Genomic DNA, 10,000 nt, shown 5'->3' on the forward strand with positions numbered 1-10,000 from the left:
AAAAGCCCCATTTATAAGAAACGTTTTCAACTAATAACTCAAATGTAAAATGTGTTCCATCACCTATAACAATTTCTTTAAATAGAACGATTCTTTGATAGGTCATATATTTATGGAAAGTATAACCTAGTTGGCTTGAACAGACGTCTCAATTATGGTATAAAGAGTTTAATAGAATTTAGTTAACCAAACTATGTACATATTAGCTAAAGGAACTGTTGGTTATTATAATATCCCAAAGGAGGATATAAAATATTACTTGTATGTACAGTAGTTGTCGTTTGTTTATGTAATTTATACGTGTTTCTCGTTTCTCGTTTTTTTATATAGACTAGACAGTTGGTTTTCCCGTTTGAATGGTTTTACACTAGTAACTTTTGGGGCCCTTTATAGCTTGTTGTTCGGAGTGAGCCAAGGCTCCGTATTGAAGATCGTACCTTGACCTATAATGGTTTACTTTTATAAATTGTTATTTGGATGGAGAGTTGTCTCATTGGCACTCATACCATATCTTCCTATATCTATAGAAACGGTATTCAAGCCAAATTTCATATTTATTTTTTTTTAATTTAACAAAATACAGATATGGTAGCGTCGTATATTCTTAAGAAATTAAGACATACCTAATTATTGAATCCACTCGAAAAATGTCGAAGTATAAGACTTTTAATACCGAACTAAACAAAAAAAAAGTAACTAAATTCCCTTGAATCGTGTCATTCATATTTATAAAATATAAGGCAACTTTTTCATATTTTCTTATATAGTTAAAAATAAAGCGCGCTATTCAAATTGCATTACTCCTTTGTCGTTTTATTTAAGATTTAAATGTTTCTTTTTGTAATTTTATAAGAATTTCAAATGTCAACCAAAGCACGTTTTGTATGAAACGTGGAAGCGCATTACACTTAAATGTACACACGGTTCTGATATTAAAAACACATCAAACATAAAAAAAACATTTAATTAAGATAATAACATTTCAATGCTAAAATCCGGAAATGACGACTGAAATCAAGCTTTTCGTTGGTGTTATTTCAGATAACTATTGAATCATGTATTAAAAAGATCTTATAAAAGTAGTGTTACCCTTTACACATATTGATGTACCTGTCTCAATTCAGGAAAATCATCAGTTGTTGTCTGATGACATGTCTTAATGTTTTTTTGTTATTTGGAGAATTTGGTGTTGATGGCAGATCTTCGATTGTTTCTGTGTAATTTATTAACAATTTGTATAGACTCTGAACCATTTAGAGCTGATATATTGATAGTTTTACATTGACATAAGAGCGAGAGTTGTTTCCCTTTTTCGCCATTTTGTAAAGCAATGTACACAAAATCCTTAATAGATCTTAATACAACAAAATTTAATATGTAATAATGATCACTAGACTTTAGATAGAGTTGTTTTCATATCTATTTCTATTTGTTTATACCTATGTTTAAGTGATCGCTTTTATCTAGTAATGATCTTTTATCAGACTTGCTTGTTAATACTATACTATATATAAAAATATTAATTTTCGCGAACCATTTAGGTCACGGAAATTCCAAAATATGGCATCAGTAAGGAGAGTTGTACAAATAGTGTGAATACACAGAACCCCCATCCAATTCATCTTTAGCTAAAAGTATTCATCATTTTCTATTTTATATGTACTAACAATATTCCAATTTTCTATAGTTTCGATTTAAATGTGCCAAAATCTGAGTTAAAATAGGTCGAATGCCCCAAATAAACATTCCCTGATTGGTTGAAGTACTGTGGCGTCGATGTAAAGCATAGCAAGCCTCGATGTAAAGCACGCGCTTCACGTGAATACGGAGAGTTTTACAAATAATGTGAATACACAGACTCTCAATCCAATTTATGTATTGCTGAAAACAATCAAGTGTTCATCATTTTCTGTTTTGATTCTGCTAACAACATTCCATTTTTTCTATAATTCCGATTTAAATATGTGAAACCCCGCAATAAAAATAGATGGCCCCAATGATGTAAACGCAACGCAAAAAATTTCCGTTAATATGTTAACATCTTGAACTTCGACCCTGGGTTCAAAGGGGTAAATAAACCAATTCACAAATAGAGATCTGCTTGCGCTCAAATGTTATCCTTAGTGAAGTATACAGGCAACTTCGTTTACAGAAATACACACTTTATCAGAAATATATTGTCATGCATCTGCATATTCACGTTTTTTTTAATGCTGAACTTTAGTCAAATTCAATTCAATACAAATTTTATTACGTAAAGCAATAGGAGTAAAAATAATTTTAGCGCCAATTTAACCAGCATTGATCATTGCCATCATCAAAATTATTTATCGTAATCATTGTGAAATTTCATTTACATAGAGTTTATTAATATATGGTAATTTTGGTAAGTATGGCTTATTAATGTTAAGGTTCTCGAGATGTGCTTCTCTAGACATTTTTGACGGTCAGTTTAATCCCATTTATCTCAATATTATCCCCGATGACAGAAATGTCAACCCGACCTATTCGTGTCAAAAGTGAAAATCTAATCAATTTGATGAACTAATTTCTTCTAAAACTGTACATGCATTATTTCTGTATTATGTATTTGATAACCAATCACATTCACGTTGCATGTTTGCATGTTGATTGGTTCTGTATGAGTGAACTGTAGTGTATTGCAAGATCGATGCAAATTGTGACGTCAGTGCGCGAGCACGTGACATTATTATTTGTAAACAAACCGGCTCATGTAACACGTGTCTGAAGTATATATATTCAAAGTGCAATCAATCTTTCAATCAATATTTTATGATATTTTTGTGTCTGTTTTTAGGTTTGCATATCAGTAGTCGAAGTAAATTAGACATAGTGTCATATTGTTCCTGTTCTGAGTTGTGATTTTTTTTATAGAATTAGAAGGTAAGTTTAAATAAGTCATTATTTAAGAGGGGGATCGGAGGGGTCCTGATCCCAAAATCCCCAGCTAAAAAACATGAAATCTTGAGGTCCCGAATTTAAAAAATATCAAATCCTGACATCCCAAAATTCGAAAAAAGTGATCCCTGACCCCGAAAGTGTCAATCCCGAAATCCCGAACTTAAAAACACACGTTCCTGTAAAATTTTGACTTCACAATACAAAATAACTGATGCCACAATGGAAACGGGATTGTTGTATGACATCAATAGTTAAAGTGGGACAGATTATCTGGTCAGCCGACAATAGTAAGTGATATTAGGTGACTTGAATCTAAGGGTCAATTGCTAAAATCATTTCCAATAAGGCATTGGACATACGCAAAATGTAAGGTTTTTCTGTTGGTCAAGTGACAATTTTTATATGACATTTTTTTGCTTCGTATAATGGTAGGATGTTGTCGTTGTCTCTTCGTGCGAAGACACATTTAGTTTCCAGACAATAACTTAAGTTTTATTGAATGGATTTTTACAAATTTTAAACAGAAGGTTCAATACCACTAAAGGAAGGTTGGGATTGATTTTGGGGTCGTATAAAGCTGCACCCTGCTTAGCATCTGGTTGTAATATGTACAACAATCAAATATCAATCCAAACCAAACTGAATGTAATTGAAAGACATCTAGAGGTCAATATACAGTCTCCAACAGAAGACAAAAAAAAAAAGAAAAAATATAGCGAATTTTGGAGAATTTATATTATTACATGTACATGCATTTGAAATATTTAAGATATATTGTTTCAATTATTTTAGTTTTAGGTTCCACCTAGCTACATGTACCATTTTAGAAAACTGGGATTTCAATGCTAGTCTATTAGAGGGATATTTGATTTTCATTGGTTGAACATGTAGATATGGAATCTTATTTTATCATGAAGTCAGATTTGAAAATGACTTGGGGAATGAAGTTGTCAGTAAAGACCGAATGTCAGTTTTAGTCTTATATATGTACTTTAAAATTTTAGTCTTACATGTATATAATTATGTGTACATATATCACTGATTCAGTGGCAATGGTAAATAGACACTGACAAGTCTTAGATAACATTTTATAGTTTTGAATGTTTGTTCATCAGTTGACTAAAATTAGGTGGAGGTGTGTTCTTATTTCCAACAGAGGGGCACTCAACCTATATCAATTTGTGCATGAAGCAATTGATAGTTGCTAGATACTGAATGATTATACCACAAGAAAGTTTTAACCTGTGCATATATACTTAAAATATGATAAAAAAAAATCATGTCTTTTTCAGGACTTCTGATCCAACCATGTAGTATGGCATGTTATTGAGATATGGTTTTGGTCGATGGATGTTCATGAAGGACCTGTAGTACAAAGTATATAACTGGATTTAGCTTTTCGTCTAAGTGTATTATTAAACTACTTTGCTTTGAGCTCGGTACATTGTTATGCAATTCATTCTTTGTGAAATAAAGATTTGACAGACAACTCTCATGTACAAGGATTTGTCAAAGAAGTATCACCTCTATGTACAATGTAAGTAATAGGGAGATAAAAGCATTCTATTTCGATTGTCCATTGACCAAATTTAAAACAAAAGACCAAATTTACCTGACAATGCTACTCTCGCTCCTAGCAATATGATGCTAGGTTATTTTAATGCATCTGTACTGCCTACTGATGACTCGGTCCTGAGTGTAAATGGTCCTTCAATTATGTTTAAAAAAAAATTATAAGGCCTATCTGGCCTAATCGATTTCTAAAACTATATTTCATTGTACATGTTCAACATTTTTCATCCATTTGTTTATTTCTTAATTTGTGTGAATTAACATTGATACAGTAAATGTTAATTACTACACTTTCATACCACAACAAATACTGTATTGGTACATGTATCACTTATATTAGTATCCATATAACAAAAAAAATGAAAAGTGAATAATTATGCATAACCTTTTGAATACTTTTACTTTTTAGATATTTAGACATATTAAGACTAATCAAGTAGGTGTTGATAATATCCACTTGACATGCTTGAAATTCTATCAGATTACTTTTGGAGCAGTTATAAGTCTTTGAAGCATGCTCACAAATGTTCTTTTGGTGAAATCATTGTCATATTGGTCAAAATTTTTCTTTGCTTCGACCAGATTTGGAGGGGATATTATCAAAGAATTGATAAAAAATCAGCACAAAGGTTTACTTCCTAGATCATCTAGCCCCAAGCATCATGTCAGGCATTGTTATTACTAGAAACCAATAAATGTATTCTAATCTGAGGAACATTTTAACAAAAATTTTTACTAATGATACTGTTATGCCTAAAGGAGTTAAGATTGATAGGTTTATATGTATCATGTTTCTTTCTTTTCTTGTGTTGCTCAGAGAGTTCATTTCTACTTTCACTTTCATTTTCGTGTTCCGTTACTCTGAGCTGCACTGTTATATTATGAACGGAAGGACTATTCATATGAACACTTTTATTTCAGGTATCGCGGCCGTATTGTATTGTATTGTATGTATTATGCCAGCTATGCTGGCACTTATGGTAGAAGCATCGTTTTGGGATAAAGAACGATAACTCTTTCAAGACGACCCATCTGAAAAGTTTCGTCACTCTCGTTAAATCTCGTACGATTTTTTTTTTTAATGGCGGCCAAATTTAAGTTATCATGATTAAATAACCAGTAAATTTTATATTTTTGTACATAAAATTTGGCAGCTAAAACGCTGAAAACCGTTTTCCGTCGGGGCCCCTGAACTCCCTACCAGACCTCCTGCCGATTGGTGCCTACAGTTGACCAAATACCTAGCTACGCCCCTGGTTAAATTTGGCCGCCATTAAAAAAAAAAATCGTACGAGATTTAACGAGAGTGACGAAACTTTTCAGATGGGTCGTCTTGAAAGAGTTATCGTTCTTTATCCCAAAACGATGCTTCTACCATAAGTGCCAGCATAGCTGGCATAATACATACAATACAATACAATACGGCCGCGATACCTGAAATAAAAGTGTTCATATGAATAGTCCTTCCGTTCATAATATAACAGTGCAGCTCAGAGTAACGGAACACGAAAATGAAAGTGAAAGTAGAAATGAACTCTCTGAGCAACACAAGAAAAGAAAGAAACATGATACATATAAACCTATCAATCTTAACTCCTTTAGGCATAACAGTATCATTAGTAAAAAATTTTGTTAAAATGTTCCTCAGATTAGAATACATTTATTGGTTTCTAGTAATAACAATGCCTGACATGATGCTTGGGGCTAGATGATCTAGGAAGTAAACCTTTGTGCTGATTTTTTATCAATTCTTTGATAATATCCCCTCCAAATCTGGTCGAAGCAAAGAAAAATTTTGACCAATATGACAATGATTTCACCAAAAGAACATTTGTGAGCATGCTTCAAAGACTTATAACTGCTCCAAAAGTAATCTGATAGAATTTCAAGCATGTCAAGTGGATATTATCAACACCTACTTGATTAGTCTTAATATGTCTAAATATCTAAAAAGTAAAAGTATTCAAAAGGTTATGCATAATTATTCACTTTTCATTTTTTTTGTTATATGGATACTAATATAAGTGATACATGTACCAATACAGTATTTGTTGTGGTATGAAAGTGTAGTAATTAACATTTACTGTATCAATGTTAATTCACACAAATTAAGAAATAAACAAATGGATGAAAAATGTTGAACATGTACAATGAAATATAGTTTTAGAAATCGATTAGGCCAGATAGGCCTTATAATTTTTTTTTAAACATAATTGAAGGACCATTTACACTCAGGACCGAGTCATCAGTAGGCAGTACAGATGCATTAAAATAACCTAGCATCATATTGCTAGGAGCGAGAGTAGCATTGTCAGGTAAATTTGGTCTTTTGTTTTAAATTTGGTCAATGGACAATCGAAATAGAATGCTTTTATCTCCCTATTACTTACATTGTACATAGAGGTGATACTTCTTTGACAAATCCTTGTACATGAGAGTTGTCTGTCAAATCTTTATTTCACAAAGAATGAATTGCATAACAATGTACCGAGCTCAAAGCAAAGTAGTTTAATAATACACTTAGACGAAAAGCTAAATCCAGTTATATACTTTGTACTACAGGTCCTTCATGAACATCCATCGACCAAAACCATATCTCAATAACATGCCATACTACATGGTTGGATCAGAAGTCCTGAAAAAGACATGATTTTTTTTTATCATATTTTAAGTATATATGCACAGGTTAAAACTTTCTTGTGGTATAATCATTCAGTATCTAGCAACTATCAATTGCTTCATGCACAAATTGATATAGGTTGAGTGCCCCTCTGTTGGAAATAAGAACACACCTCCACCTAATTTTAGTCAACTGATGAACAAACATTCAAAACTATAAAATGTTATCTAAGACTTGTCAGTGTCTATTTACCATTGCCACTGAATCAGTGATATATGTACACATAATTATATACATGTAAGACTAAAATTTTAAAGTACATATATAAGACTAAAACTGACATTCGGTCTTTACTGACAACTTCATTCCCCAAGTCATTTTCAAATCTGACTTCATGATAAAATAAGATTCCATATCTACATGTTCAACCAATGAAAATCAAATATCCCTCTAATAGACTAGCATTGAAATCCCAGTTTTCTAAAATGGTACATGTAGCTAGGTGGAACCTAAAACTAAAATAATTGAAACAATATATCTTAAATATTTCAAATGCATGTACATGTAATAATATAAATTCTCCAAAATTCGCTATATTTTTTCTTTTTTTTTTGTCTTCTGTTGGAGACTGTATATTGACCTCTAGATGTCTTTCAATTACATTCAGTTTGGTTTGGATTGATATTTGATTGTTGTACATATTACAACCAGATGCTAAGCAGGGTGCAGCTTTATACGACCCCAAAATCAATCCCAACCTTCCTTTAGTGGTATTGAACCTTCTGTTTAAAATTTGTAAAAATCCATTCAATAAAACTTAAGTTATTGTCTGGAAACTAAATGTGTCTTCGCACGAAGAGACAACGACAACATCCTACCATTATACGAAGCAAAAAAATGTCATATAAAAATTGTCACTTGACCAACAGAAAAACCTTACATTTTGCGTATGTCCAATGCCTTATTGGAAATGATTTTAGCAATTGACCCTTAGATTCAAGTCACCTAATATCACTTACTATTGTCGGCTGACCAGATAATCTGTCCCACTTTAACTATTGATGTCATACAACAATCCCGTTTCCATTGTGGCATCAGTTATTTTGTATTGTGAAGTCAAAATTTTACAGGAACGTGTGTTTTTAAGTTCGGGATTTCGGGATTGACACTTTCGGGGTCAGGGATCACTTTTTTCGAATTTTGGGATGTCAGGATTTGATATTTTTTAAATTCGGGACCTCAAGATTTCATGTTTTTTAGCTGGGGATTTTGGGATCAGGACCCCTCCGATCCCCCTCTTAAATAATGACTTATTTAGACTTACCTTCTAATTCTATAAAAAAAATCACAACTCAGAACAGGAACAATATGACACTATGTCTAATTTACTTCGACTACTGATATGCAAACCTAAAAACAGACACAAAAATATCATAAAATATTGATTGAAAGATTGATTGCACTTTGAATATATATACTTCAGACACGTGTTACATGAGCCGGTTTGTTTACAAATAATAATGTCACGTGCTCGCGCACTGACGTCACAATTTGCATCGATCTTGCAATACACTACAGTTCACTCATACAGAACCAATCAACATGCAAACATGCAACGTGAATGTGATTGGTTATCAAATACATAATACAGAAATAATGCATGTACAGTTTTAGAAGAAATTAGTTCATCAAATTGATTAGATTTTCACTTTTGACACGAATAGGTCGGGTTGACATTTCTGTCATCGGGGATAATATTGAGATAAATGGGATTAAACTGACCGTCAAAAATGTCTAGAGAAGCACATCTCGAGAACCTTAACATTAATAAGCCATACTTACCAAAATTACCATATATTAATAAACTCTATGTAAATGAAATTTCACAATGATTACGATAAATAATTTTGATGATGGCAATGATCAATGCTGGTTAAATTGGCGCTAAAATTATTTTTACTCCTATTGCTTTACGTAATAAAATTTGTATTGAATTGAATTTGACTAAAGTTCAGCATTAAAAAAAACGTGAATATGCAGATGCATGACAATATATTTCTGATAAAGTGTGTATTTCTGTAAACGAAGTTGCCTGTATACTTCACTAAGGATAACATTTGAGCGCAAGCAGATCTCTATTTGTGAATTGGTTTATTTACCCCTTTGAACCCAGGGTCGAAGTTCAAGATGTTAACATATTAACGGAAATTTTTTGCGTTGCGTTTACATCATTGGGGCCATCTATTTTTATTGCGGGGTTTCACATATTTAAATCGGAATTATAGAAAAAATGGAATGTTGTTAGCAGAATCAAAACAGAAAATGATGAACACTTGATTGTTTTCAGCAATACATAAATTGGATTGAGAGTCTGTGTATTCACATTATTTGTAAAACTCTCCGTATTCACGTGAAGCGCGTGCTTTACATCGAGGCTTGCTATGCTTTACATCGACGCCACAGTACTTCAACCAATCAGGGAATGTTTATTTGGGGCATTCGACCTATTTTAACTCAGATTTTGGCACATTTAAATCGAAACTATAGAAAATTGGAATATTGTTAGTACATATAAAATAGAAAATGATGAATACTTTTAGCTAAAGATGAATTGGATGGGGGTTCTGTGTATTCACACTATTTGTACAACTCTCCTTACTGATGCCATATTTTGGAATTTCCGTGACCTAAATGGTTCGCGAAAATTAATATTTTTATATATAGTATAGTATTAACAAGCAAGTCTGATAAAAGATCATTACTAGATAAAAGCGATCACTTAAACATAGGTATAAACAAATAGAAATAGATATGAAAACAACTCTATCTAAAGTCTAGTGATCATTATTACATATTAAATTTTGTTGTATTAAGATCTATTAAGGA

This window comes from Mytilus edulis, chromosome 1 (assembly GCF_963676685.1).
Source record: "Mytilus edulis chromosome 1, xbMytEdul2.2, whole genome shotgun sequence".
NCBI classification, from domain to species: Eukaryota; Metazoa; Mollusca; class Bivalvia; order Mytilida; family Mytilidae; genus Mytilus; species Mytilus edulis.